We start from the raw sequence: 13,755 nt of genomic DNA, 5'->3' as shown, positions 1-13,755 counted from the left end.
CTCCTCGGCTTCCTCCTGGCAGTGGACATCAATGTCCTCGCACTAGTGGCCGGCAGGCAGTGGGCAGTAAAATAGAACTGCGCCACGCCAGCAGGAGAGCGAGGGTACGGAAGGCTCCCAGCTCCCCTCCCTCTTCAGCGGAGGGTCTGAGCTGTGAGGGCCGGGCCTCTCCGGCTGAGAGACCCAGGAGCTCAGCCCGCAAGCAGGAAGCAGGCCCGCGGTTCCCGAGGAGGCCTCCGGCTGGGACCACACTGTGCATGGGGAGGAGGGGGCATGTGGGACAGCAGGTGCTACCCTCCTCTCCTCTCACTAGCCCGCCCCAAGCCCTTCCTGCGGTTCCTCACCCGCTGCCCCTCTGTGGCCCGCCTTTCTGGCTGGGGATTGTGGCTGGAGGGCAGACCTGGGAAAGGACTTCATTTATTTATTTATTTATTTATTTACTTATTTATTTATTTATTTAGAGAGCACAGGAAGGGCAGAGAGAGGGGGAGAGAGACAGAACCCCAAGCAGGCTCCATGCGGTCAGCACAGAGACCAGCGCGGGACTCAGTGTCATGAAACCGGGAGATCATGACCTGAGCCGAAACCAAGAGTCGGACGCATAACTGACCGAGCCACCCAGGTGTCCCTGGGAAGGGACTTTAAAGAGAAAGGGAGAAGGAAAAGGAAAGGGGGCCCAGAGGGCTGGAGGTTGGGGACAGCTGTGGAGGCCTGATCCAACTCTACGCTGAGCGCCTTCTGCCAGAACAAAGCAAATCCTTACAATCTCATGATGGCGGTGCTGTGGGAAGGCGTCCCCAGACCCCCCTCAGGCCTCCGACGGTTGGGGGTGCAACGGGCCGCCGGGCCCCGAGTGGCACCCTGTCCAGGGATGAATGTGGTAGGAACACCGGGGCAGATCCACCCTGGGGAGCCGTGGGACTCCTCTGGTGGCGACTTGGGCTCCTGACACCCCAGCGGCCTTGTCCAAGCTGTCCTCCCTCTGCCCAGCAGGGGACACATCTACATGGTGGTCTAAGGAATCCCCAAGCTCCCCATGCCTCCCCACTTCCCCGCACGTGTCTCTGTGCGTCTCAGCCCCTCCCCGGCCGGCTCTGCCTCTCTGATGGCCTGAAGTGGCAGAAACCCCAACTAGGAACGATTGTTACATCTATTGGAAAACCCAGGCACAGAGAGATACGGTGAATCGCTTCGAGTTTTGCGGCCAGTACTTGGCCACGCTGAGACTCGAACTTGCCCGTCATCTGCTCTTGGTGCCCTTTCACACCTGGGGCAACCGAGTCTGAGACAAGTTCGCGGGTGAGCACTGAGTCTGAGTCACGTGGTTCTTGTGGCCCAGACGCCCCAGGGTGCATATGAGGCCCAGTGAGCACCACCCCTCAGTGGTCTGGGGCCCGGGGCTCCCCTGGGTGGGGATGGCCTCTCCCTGTGCCTTTCTGGAGTCACAGGGGCAGCTCACGGGTCACTTGTCAGGGACAAGTGTATGTGTTTGACGGCACCCCCCGTTTGCCTGGCATCCGTGTCTCCTGGGAGCTGGGTGCGGTGCACCCTGGAGCCCCCAAGCTGCTGCGGGCTTGCTGGCTTCCACGTGGATCCGGGGAGACGGTCTTGCTCCCCAAAGGGTCTGGCAAAGTTCCCGGGAAGGGCTGGGGCCGATGCCTCCTGCTTCTCCTTCTTTTGCGTTGCCGGGTGCAAATACCTCTGCACAGAAGCAGCTCCCTTAGCTACACGCCAGTCACCCCAAAAAGACAGCTTCCTGCTGGCCGGCGAACGGCTCCTGTCTGGGTCCTGGGAGGGCTCGGACGACAGGTCCCGCCTCAGCTGAGATTCAAACTTGTGTCCGCCTTGGTGAAGGGACGTCCTGCTCTTCTTGGAGTCGGTGCTGGAAGGACCTGGAAGAAAGGGAAGCAACAGAAGCTGGGATGCGAAGCGATGAGTGGACAAGGGGGGCAGCAACGGAAGAGGGAGGGTGCGTCTCCCGAGACATCAGGCCCCCACCGGGAGCAGGTCTTTTGGGCGGGCGTGCTTGCTTGGCTCGTCCGGACTGTGAGGGCGGCTGGACGGTCTGTCAACAGGACCTCCTGAGCCCCCAGGATCACTGCTCTTTGAAGCCATCAGCTGGCTGCAAGCTCCTCAGTGGTCCCCTGGGTTCTCACGGGGCTGCCTTCTTCCTCCTCTGCACACAGAAAATCCCACCTCCAGGTTGTAAAGCCACCGGCACTACCTTGTACCAACTTGCCCCGCTTTGCCGTCCCTGGAAGGGGTGTGTGCGTGTGTGTGTGTGTGCGCGCGCGTGTAAGCAGACACACGTGTGTGCCCAACCCGGGGCTCTGTCTCTGCCCCACTCACCCCTGGATGCACGGCCCCAGGAGCCACAGTATGGCAGTGGTGATGGGTTGGGGGGGTGGGGCAAGACCACCAATCAGGGCTGGGGGGGGGGCTTTTGTAGAGATGACACAGAGAAAAGGGCCCCCTGTGAAGGCGAGCCCCGTGTCCTCCCTCAGGCGGTGGCCTCCGATTGGAGTGGCCCCGGGGAGGAGTGGCCTGGAGCAGGAGCTCAGCTTTTCAGGAGGTCAGAGGCAGCGCTGGGGAGGGGGAGGCAGTTGGAGGGGCCGGCAGATGGGGGTGACAGTAGGGAGAGGCTGTTTGGCGGAAGGGCCTGGGGTGTGGGACAGCAAGGAGCCCGCCACTGGGAGGGTAGGCTGTGTGGGGCGGGGCAGGACCCGAGGGGCCCCTGCAGCCGCCTGTGTCCCACGTCTCCGCCGGCGTCTCCTCCCACGCGGGGACCACACTTAGCCGCCAGCCTCTTCCTCCCCAGGCTGAAGAATTTCCCACCTCGTCGGTTTCTAAAGTTGCCACCACAGCACCCACATTACCTAACTCCTCTTCCTACAGCCTTCCTCCTCCGACCTTGGATGGCCCTGAGGTTCTGCCACTCCCTCCCCCTGGGCACACGGTCTTTCATTTCTCTCCTTCTCTCCGGATCCATTCAGATCTGCCCCATTCGGTTGGGTGCCAGGCCCTATGGGGCAGGAAAAGGCAAGGGGATTTTCACCTAATATTTTTCTGGTTACTTTCCAAACGTCTAAATTGCTTAGGCAATGGTAGAGAGGGGAGGTTCCTCTTTTCCTTCCTTCTAGGCTCTGAGAAGTTTCCTCGGGCAGGAGGGGGCTGGGAATGTATAGATGCTGGTCCCAGAGAGCAAGGCCCCACCCCCGCCTCCTGGCAGAGGTCTGGAGATGCCGTCAGTGCCTGTGAGGTCCAGGGGCAAAGGGGATCCGTGCCCTGCTTCCTGGGCAGGGTCTTGGAAAGGAGCAGACCCCGAGAGAGGGATCAGATCTAGGCAGACAGGGCCATCACCTGCACACCCCGTGCTGGGCTGGGGCACAGAAGCAGCGGAGTGAACTCTGGGTCCACGGGGTGGCGCAGAGAAGCGAGGATGTGAGTTTGACCTGAGGGCTAAGACCCACCGGAAGGGGAGACGGTCCTCTTGCCTGGCTCGGTGGCTGGTGTGGAGAGGGGAAGGAGGCTGTCTGGTGGGCATGTGCATGGAGAGAGGGGATGAAGGGAAGGGTAGCTACTAGGTAGGATTGCACAGAGCTGCAAGCAGCAGAGAAACCCAGGGATACAGCGGGAGGTTCTGTGACTTCCGCACTAGGGCGGCCCAAAGTGGATACAGCACTGTAACAACATCACCCAGGTCATGTTCGCCTTCTGCCTTCCTTCCTTTTTTCAAAATGTTTATTTGTTTTTGAAAGAGAGACACAGAGTGCAAGTGGGGAGGGGCAGGGACAGAGGGAGGCACAGAATCCGAAGCAGGCTCCAGGCTCCGAGCCGTCAGCACAGAGCCCGACGCGGGCCTCGAACTCACAGACCGGGAGATCGTGGCCGACTGAGCCAGCCAGGTGCCCCACACCCTCCTTCTTTATCATCCTGTTACTAGGAAAAAGAAGGAGCAAGTTGTGGGTTTTGATTTGGGAAATAAATTTGGTTCATGCAAATGATCCATCCTTAAAAATGAATCATAATTATAGAAGTGCCTTCTTCTTTAGTTATATTTAAATACTGCTCACAAATCTCAGTGGGCTAACTATAGCTAACTCCTGTAACTTCAAGTTGCCTCCTGCTCGAATGGTAAGATTTTATCAGGGGAAACTTAGTCGCTATTTGTCTTCCCCCCCTCACCCCCAGCTCTCTGGAAATATAATTTACACGTAACACTGTACACATTTAGGACGTACAGCCTGATGATTTGACCCACATACATGTTGCAAGTTGACTATCACGGTAACTTTAGTTAACACATCCACTGCCACACAGAATTACCTTTCTCTGTGTTTGGTGAGAACATTTAAGATCGCCTCTCTGGGCAAAGTCCAACACGGTATTGGGAACTATAGTTGCCGTGTTGCTCATTGGATCCTCAACTTCTTCGTCTTGTAACTGGGAGTTTGTATTCTTTCACCAGTATCTCTCCATTCCCTCCACCCCCCAGCCTCTGGCAACCATTCTACTCTCTGTTTCTATGAGTCTGGCTGTTTTAGATTTCATACAGAACTGAGATCACACAACACTGGTCTTTGTCTGACTTGTTTCATTTAGCATAATGACCTCAAGTTTTATCCATAGCGTCTCAGATGTCTGGATTTCCTTCTTTTTTATGGTTGGATAATATTCCATTGAATCTATCTATCATCTATCTATCTATCTATCTATCTATCATCTATTATCTATCATCTATCTATCTACCTACCTATCATTTATCTATCATCTATCACCTATCATCTATTATCTATCATCTATCTATCTATCTACCTATCATTTATCTATCACCTATCTATCTATCATCTATTATCTATCTATCTATCTATCTATCTATCTATCTATGTACCTATCTATCATTTATCTATCACCTATCATCTATTATCTATCTATCTATCTATCTATCTATCTATCTATCTATCTTTTATCTATCACCTATCTATCTATCATCTATTATCTATCTATCTATCTATCTATCTACCTATCTATCATTTATCTATCACCTATCATCTATTATCTATCTATCTATCTATCTATCTATCTATCTATCTACCTATCATTTATCTATCACCTATCTATCTATCATCTATTATCTATCTATCTATCTATCTATCTATCTATCTATGTACCTATCTATCATTTATCTATCACCTATCATCTATTATCTATCTATCTATCTATCTATCTATCTATCTATCTATGTACCTATCTATCATTTATCTATCACCTATCATCTATTATCTATCTATCTATCTATCTATCTATCTATCTATCTATCTATCATTTATCTATCACCTATCTATCATCTATTATCTATCTATCTATCTATCTATCTATCTATCTATCTATCTATCTACCTATCTATCATTTATCTATCACCTATCATCTATTATCTATCTATCTATCTATCTATCTATCTATCTACCTACCTACCTATCATTTATCTATCACCTATCTATCTATCATCTATTATCTATCTATCTATCTATCATTTATCTATCACCTATCTATCTATCATCTATCTATCTATCTATCTATCTATCTATCATTTATCTATCACCTATCTATCTATCATCTATCTATCTATCTATCTATCTATCTATCATTTATCTATCACCTATCTATCTATCATCTATCTATCTATCTATCTACCTATCTATCATTTATCTATCACCTATCATCTATTATCTATCTATCTATCTATCTATCTATCTATCTATCTATCTATCATTTATCACTTATCATCTATTATCTATCTATCTATCATCTATCTATCTATCCATCATCTACATCATCTTTTTTAATCCATTCATCCATCAATGGATACTTAGGTTGTTTCCATATCTTGGCTACTGTGAGTAATGCTGCAGTAAACATGAAGGTGCAGATATCTAATTACGAGAGTGATTTCATTTCCTTCGGGTGAGTACCCAGAAGTGCGATCGCTGGATCACGTGGTAGTTCTTCTTCATTTTTTCGGTAGAACTTGCATACTGTCCTCCATAGTGACTGCACTGATTTACATTCCCACCAACAGTGCACACAGAAGGCTTTCCTTTTCCCCACCTCCTTGCTAACACTTACCTCTTATCTTTTGACACTAGCTGTTCAAATAGGTGTGACGCGGCATAGTCGTTTGATTCGCGTTTTCCTGATGACGAGTGGCGTTGAGCGCCTTTTCGTGTTGGCCATCCGTAGGTCTTCTTTGGAAAAATGTCTGTTCGGGTCCTCTGTCCATTTTGTAATCGGAGAATTACTATTTCCCCCCCAATGATATTACCCCCAGTGAATCTCTACTACTTTATCAGTATCTTGCACATTCTAAACAGCAGCTGCTGACTTTACCCAGCAGGTGTCAGTAAACACAGAAGGTGTATGTTTCCAAGGGCCCACTCGGGTTAACTACAGAGCAGAGTAACAACTCTTGTATCTCCACCCTTCATATTCAAAATTGAAAGCAAAATTGTGTTCATGAAAATGCAGGCGAAACTTCGGGTCCTGCTTGGGACCCGTGGTGGGTCCAGATCTGCGTATGCAGCTCAGGCATTTTGGGATAGCACCATCGGTTACTTGGGATACCTGTGTATATGAGGTCCCAAGCTGCACATCTTCACCCCCGCTCTGCTCCCGAAGAGGGAAGAGACCTGAGATGCCCACGGAAGGTTCTTAGACACTGGAATTAAGGCCATTAGGGCCTGAGGTAAAGATGGCTGGACTGTGCCCTCTGGGGCAGCAGACAGAGGAAAAGGGGTAGGGGCCAACACAAGCTGCTTGCGCTGTGATCTCTCGTTTTCTCCTCCAAACATAGCATCAACATCCCGTTGTTCTGATGAGTAAACTAAGACCCAAAGCAGTTAAGTAACTTCCAAAGCCCGACACTGTCCGAGCAGTGATGCTTAACTTCCAAGTCCAGGCTCATCGGGAGGGATGAGGGTAGATCCTCATGGACAAGAGAGTAGCAAGATGGCCCTGGGGTCCGTCTGACCTCGCTGAAGGCTCTGTGGAGCAGAGATGCTGGTCCAGGGGCCAGTACATCTGGAATACATGGAAAGAGAAGAGAGTCTGTGGAGCGGGTATTGCCTTAGCCTGGGAGTGGCCAAAAGTGATCAGGGTGAGTGGATTAGAACTTCCTGGAAGACTAAGGTTGATTACCTGGGCTCCTTATATCTCCTCGGGTTGCTCTGACAATACATTTAGGGTCTGCACAAGGTGCTCTCGCTGTCCTCTGTGGCCAGTAAAGGTACAGAAGATTTCAGACACAGTCTCAAGTCTTCACTGTTGGAATTGCACCATCCCTACGCAGAGCATTTTCAAAAATCCTCCCTCCCATGAGATTCTGCTGCCGTTTTACTGGTTCGTGCCTCTTCAAGTCAAATACCTGGATGCCCTTAGGAAGTAACCAAACCAAGTGTGATAAATACCCCAAAGAATTGGCATCGACGTCCCATGCCCGTCATTCCCCAGCCTGCGTGTATCCGCCCATGCTTTGAGCAGCAATGAATTAATGCAGTGTCATTTCTGCGGCCTCTGATCAACTTACATTAATAACCACGAGAACCATGCTGTAGCCGAGAGTCATTTTAGGGTTCAATGGCGTCTGGCTAGCAGCTTCTGGGGCGGCCCCTTGCAAAATTTCATTAAAATGCGACCGAATGCATAGGAAAAGGTGAAAATGCCAAATAACACCACAGACGAAGCAGGACTCAACACAACCTTGACAGAATGGGGGGAGGGATCTCCATCAACTACAAGGCAGGGTCACCTGTAAAGAGAAACCACTGTGAGTTTTGACGTTTGAAGTAGAAAAATAGTAGGTGACATCGGGGAGCAATATTTGTAGCATCAATGACAGACAAAAGATGATTCTATTTCCTCCATAACAAGCTCTTCAATTTTTTTTTAATGTTTATTTATTTTTGAGAGAGAGAGACAGAGCACGAGTTGGAGAGGGGCAGAGAGAGAGGGAGACACAGAATGAGAAGCAGGGCCCAGGCTCTGAGCTGCCAGCACAGAGCCCGACACGGGGCTCGAACTCATGGACTGTGAGATCATGACCTGAGCTGAAGTCGGATGCTTAACCGACTGAACCACCCAGGTGTCCCTGCACTCCCTGTCTTAAAAATAAAATTTGAAGAAAAAAAAAAGAAGAAATAGGCAAATATCTAATATAGTGTCAGGGAGAGATAAGGGTAAGAAAACAAAGAAATCCAGGAATAGGGGGAGGGTGAAAATGCATGTGCGGCTCTGTTTTAAATGGGGAAATTTGTGAAGGCCTATCTGTGGAGGTGATACTGAAGCAGAGGCTGAGTGAAGCCAGGCAGTGAGCCCTGCACAGATCTGATAAAAGAGGCTACCCACCGGCTCCCCCCAGAAGAGTCTCCCAGGCAGAGAAAGGGGCAAGTGCAAATGGCCTGTGGTAGGGAAGAGCTCTGCCTGTTTCCGGAAGAGCTCGGGGGCCCGTGTGACTCAACAGAGTGTGGGAGGAAAGTCTTGGGCTGCGAGACTGGAAAGGAGGCTAGGGCTAGGTCCTGCAGGTCTCCTAGATCTCAGAAGAGGGTTTGGGTTCATCCTAGGGGAGGAGGGAGCCGTTGGGGGATGTCGAGTAGTGACGTGATCCGACTGAAACATTTAAGATGACCCCCGGGGCCAGGGCAGAGAATGGACTGTGGAGTGGGAGCAGAGACAGGGGAGCCTGTGGAGTCGTCTAGGGGAGAGACGGTGGCATGTGGGACGATGGGGCAGTGGCAGAAAATCTGATACAGAATCGATTTGAAAAAAAAAAAAAAAGTGCGGGCTGGAATCTTCTGGTGTGTTGGGAATGGAGGCTCAGGGAAAGAGGGGCGTCCAGGAGAACACCAAGGTTTTTGGCCAGAGCAACCGGAAGAATGGACTTGTCGTTTACAGAGCCAGTGAAGACTGCAGCGTTCTGTGATGAGTGCCAGGAGACACTTGTTGTCTATCCGGGGGACGTGGTCAGGGAACTGAACATACACGTCTGGACTTCAGAGCAGTCTGGGCTGGAGAAAACCATCTGGATGTTGTCAGTGCAGAGAGAAGGTGGTTACAGCTTTGCAGCTGGCTGAGCTCTCCGGGGGAGCGAGCGTAGATAGAAGTCATCTCAAGGCCCTTGATGCTTGGAGGTCAGGGAGGCAGAAAGGAAGCAGAGAAGAAGACTGGAAGGGCAGCCCGTGAGGGATAAGCAGCAGAGAGAGTGGCATCTCCAGGACCAAATGGAAAGGGTGCGTCAAGGAGGAGGGAGGGCTGAGCTTTGTCAATTCTGCCCATAGGTCAGTGGGGGTGGGCCAGATCGTGGACCCGCTGACCTAGCCACGCGGACAGCATCCAGGACTTTGCCAGGAGTGTCTGGGTGAGTGACGGGGAAGAAGCGCAAGGCAGGCTGGGGGCCCAGGGGCTGGAGATGCCCCTTGGGTGTCTCTAAATGGAGAAGAGATCAGAACAAGAACAGAAGTGGGGAGGAAACGGAGTCCAGAGGAGGGTCTAAAAATGAGAGGCATTCTGGCCTGTTCCTCTGCTCACTGGGAATCCCGCGGCAGGGAGGGAAGCAGAAATCCAACCCTTGAGGAGGTAGGAGGGAACGGATCTTGTGCACAAGTGGAGGGTTTGGCTTTAGCCCAGAGCAGAGAAAATCCTTCCACGGAGACCAGAGAGGAAGAAACGCAAGTGGGAAACGGCTGCATGTAGGTAGGAAGGGGGGCGGTTTGGGGAGCCTGTGGGAATTCTTTTCTGCTTCCCTCTACTTCTCAGCGAAATAAGGTGCCTTGAAACGGGCACTTTTCCCTTCCCGATAAAGATGTAAATCAGCCTTTTTGGTACCCGGGCTTCCCAGCTTCCCAGCTGGGCATCCTCCAGCCCCCAAAGAGGGCTACCTGGATTCACCAGAGGGTTCTTGGAGTTGGCATCGATGGATTTCCCTGGCTGACCTGAGCATTGGATCTGCTGGCAGAAGCCCAAGATCTAGGGCATCTGAAAGCCACTACGGCTTGGATTTCTAAGAAATTCACTGCTGGATAAGGTACACACAGTTTGCGAAATGCATCCTGGAGAGAATTTACTAGAGATGGAAATAAAGTCGTGGGTGCTTTGTTTTTTGTTTTTGTTTTCGTTTTTTCCTTTTCTCCTTTTGCAGGTTAACGAGCTCTCCCTGACACTGAGACAGCTACTTCGAAGTCTATCCAAAATGGCAGGGGCTGCGTTGAAAACAGACTTCCCTGCCACCAACTAGGCTAAATCTGGAATGAATTCTCCCTTCGGTTGCCTTTTGCAGATTGTTTATCTTGGACAGACATGAATCTTTCGGGGGCGCCTGGGGGGCTCAGTCGGTTGAACGTCCTACTCTTGATTTCGGTCCAGCTCACGATCTCACAGTTCGTGGGATCGAGCCCTGAGTGAGGCTCTGCACCTACGGTGTGGAGCCTGCTTGGGATTCTCTCTCTCCCTCTCTCTCTGCTCCTCCCACACTCATGTGCATGCTCGCTCTGTCTCTCTGTCTCAAAATAAAGAAACATTAAAAAAAGATGTGAATTTTGTAAACCCTCAAGGTGCACCGGGATTCTCTGGGTGCCCTCTTCAGACCTACTTCTCCCCCTAAGACCCTCCCCGCCCTCACCCCCAGAAGCAGTGTCACCACCTCCTTCCTCCTCGATTCTGCTGGAGTTTTTCTCTCCCACATTTTCTTGTGCTAAAATATACATAAAATGTACCGTCTCAGCCATTTTCAAGTGTGCAGATCAGTGGTATTGAGTGCGCTCCCTAATGATATGCGACCATCACCACCCTCCGTCTCTACAGCTCTTTCATTCTGTAGAACCGAAACTCTAGTCCTTGATTATGAAACGGTGACTCCCCACTCCTCCTTCCCCCAGATGTTTTATGACTCAGATAGCCCTTAATCTGTGCCCCCTTAATCCGAGCACTACACAGTCTTTCCTTAAAACAACGGATTTTGTGATGTTGTCGTTCACTCGTAAAAATCCCCTGTCTTGGGGCGCCTGGGTGGCTCAGTCGGCAGAGCATCTGACTCTTGATCTCGGCTCAGGTCATGATCTCCCAGGTTGCGAGATCGAGCTCCACCTTGGGCTCTGTGCTGACAGCCCGGAGCCTGCTTGGGGTTCTCTCCCCCCACCCCTCTCTCTCTGCCCCTTTCCCTGCTCATGTGCATGCTTTTTCTCCCCCTCAAAATAAATAAGCTTAAAAAGTAACAAATAAAAATAAACCCCCCTGGTCTCTTTTTCCTTTTCTCTCTCCTAAATAACAGTCTTATTACCTTCTCTCAGGAATGGCAGTATTTTTTTTAATGTTTATTTTTATTATTTTTGAGAGAGAGCAAAACAGAGTGCAAGTAGGGGAGGGACAGAAAGAGGGAGAGGAGACCCCGTATCGGAAGCAGGCTCCAGGCTCTGAGCGGTCAACAGCACAGAGCCCCATGTGGGGCTTGAACCCACAAACCGTGAGATCATGACCTGAGCTGAAGTTGAACACTTAACTGACTGAGCCACCCAGGTGCCCCAAAGTCTTTTTTTTTTAATTTAAAAAATTATTTTTAATTTATTTTTGAGAGAGAGAGAGAGAGAGAGAGAGAATGAGCAGGGGAGGGGCAGAGAGAGGGAGACACAGAATCTGAAGCAGGCTGAATCTGAGCTGACAGCACAGAGCCCGATGCAGGGCTCGAACCCATGAACAGTGAGATCATGACCTGAGCTGAAGTTGGACACTTAACCAACTGAGCCACCCAGGCACCCCAGAGATAGAGGTCTTTTTTTTTTTTTTCTCTCTTTCTCTGATTTTTGAAGTCAGTAGCTAGTATTTTATAAAATAACAAAAGCCTGTAATGTCCTGACCCCAAAGCTTGGGAAGGTGGGGGGTGCACTAAGAAGTCAGGGAGGGGCGCCTGGGTGGCTCAGTCGGTTGAGCGTCCGACTTTGGCTCAGGTCACGATCTCACGGTCTGTGAGTTCGACCCCCCCGTCGGGCTCTGTGCTGACAGCTTGGAGCCCGGAGCCTGCTTCGGATTCCGTGTCTCCCCCTCTCTCTGCCCCTCCCCTGCTCACGCTCTGTCTCTCTCTGTCTTTCAATAATAAACATTAAAAAGTCAGGGAGTGGGGTTCTTGGAGCATTACCTACATGGTGTCATCATTCTGAAAAGCAGTGTTGCAGTAGCTAGCAAAAGACCCACAGACGCTTTAATCCGTTGATCCAATAATTCCTCTTATACAATCAAAGATACGCACAAAGATTTATGTTTAACACAGTGTTGTACATAATAATGAAAACTGGATGTTGCCTCTGTGTCCATCGGTAGGGGTTTGGCTAAAGTCTGAATGGACTGATGTGTAATCACTGAAAACCATGTTTGAGTTTAATACATGGGAAAATGTTTATGCTATAATGTTAAGTGAAAAATGTAAGGTAAACTATATGCATGTTATGATCTCAAATCTTTTCTGAAATTTATATCTGCAGAGAATAACGTGGCAGAAAACCATGTCTGTGTTAGACAATTCTTAAAGAGATGAAATATTGTGTAATTCTTAAAAAAATTTATTTTAATCTTTATTTATTTTTGAGAGAGAGAGAGAGACAGAGTGCAAGTGGGAGAGGAACAGAGAGAGAGAGGGACACACAGAATCGGAAGCAGGCTCCAGGCTCTGAGCTGTCAGCACAGAGATCGACTTGGGGCTTGAACTCACGAACCGTGAGATCTTGACCTGAACGGACGTCGGACACTTAACCGACTGAGCCACCCAGGCACCCCGCAAATATTGTGTAATTCTAACTTTTTATTCATTTATTGTTTTGTATTTTCTGTGACCAGGCATTTCTCTTACGTCCAGAAAAAAGTCATAAAGAATATAAAACAAACACATTGAAAATGGAACACTCTTAAAACCGAGTACTCAAATGCAAATTAAAATGTATTTTGGTTCCTACCTAAATAAAGGAGGAAATACGGAGTCAAAGAGTAATTTTCCTGCTGAGCATGTTTTGTGGTTTCTCAAGCGTCTGGGTGTGTCTGTGGAGGAACAACGGTGGCTGTTGCCTAACAGCTGTCTTATTCAACAGAAATGGAAACGTGGCGCCCGTATCCTTGAGAAAACGACTTGGCCCTCCTATGGATGGAGGGTGTCTTGAAGAGAAACTGGGTATGTCCTCATTTGCTAAGAAATACTTTTGTCGCCCGCTCTCCCATAATACCACTTGCGGGTGGCCCACCATAGGGTTGCCAACTTAGCTAGTCAAGCAAACAACATTACAAGTCATGTTGAAACCAAAGTGCTCCCTGTGGGCCAGGGGAGTGGGGTGTGGGTGGAGAAGAAAGTTAACTTCTCAGTTGGGACAGACTACCCTAACTTGGAGGGCATTAATGAGACATCATCTAGGGATCAGGTGGTTCCCAAGGTGGACCTCTCAGTCAAGTTGCCATGTCCCCGTGCGCAGTTGTTGGCCTCGCGGGGCCAGAGGTGAATTCTCTCCCTGGGTGCTCAGGGGTAGACTCTCGGAGAGAGACGATGGGAAGCTCACCTGACCTGTATATCCTGCAGACACAGTGGATTGCCATCCCTGGACAGTGGCCCTTCTCAGCGGAGGCTCTGTCTACCACCCAGATTCTGCTGTTAGATTTGCCCCTGGGGATCCTGGCTGAGAAGCCGCTGTCTGGTGACCATCGTCATTAGAGATACTGAAGTCACAGAACAGC

Source organism: Panthera pardus, unplaced genomic scaffold, assembly GCF_024362965.1.
Source record: "Panthera pardus isolate Hobbes unplaced genomic scaffold, ASM2436296v1 HiC_scaffold_16, whole genome shotgun sequence".
Lineage (NCBI taxonomy): Eukaryota > Metazoa > Chordata > Mammalia > Carnivora > Felidae > Panthera > Panthera pardus.
The sequence above is the reverse complement of the archived record's forward strand: the minus strand, read 5'-3'. Positions refer to the sequence as shown.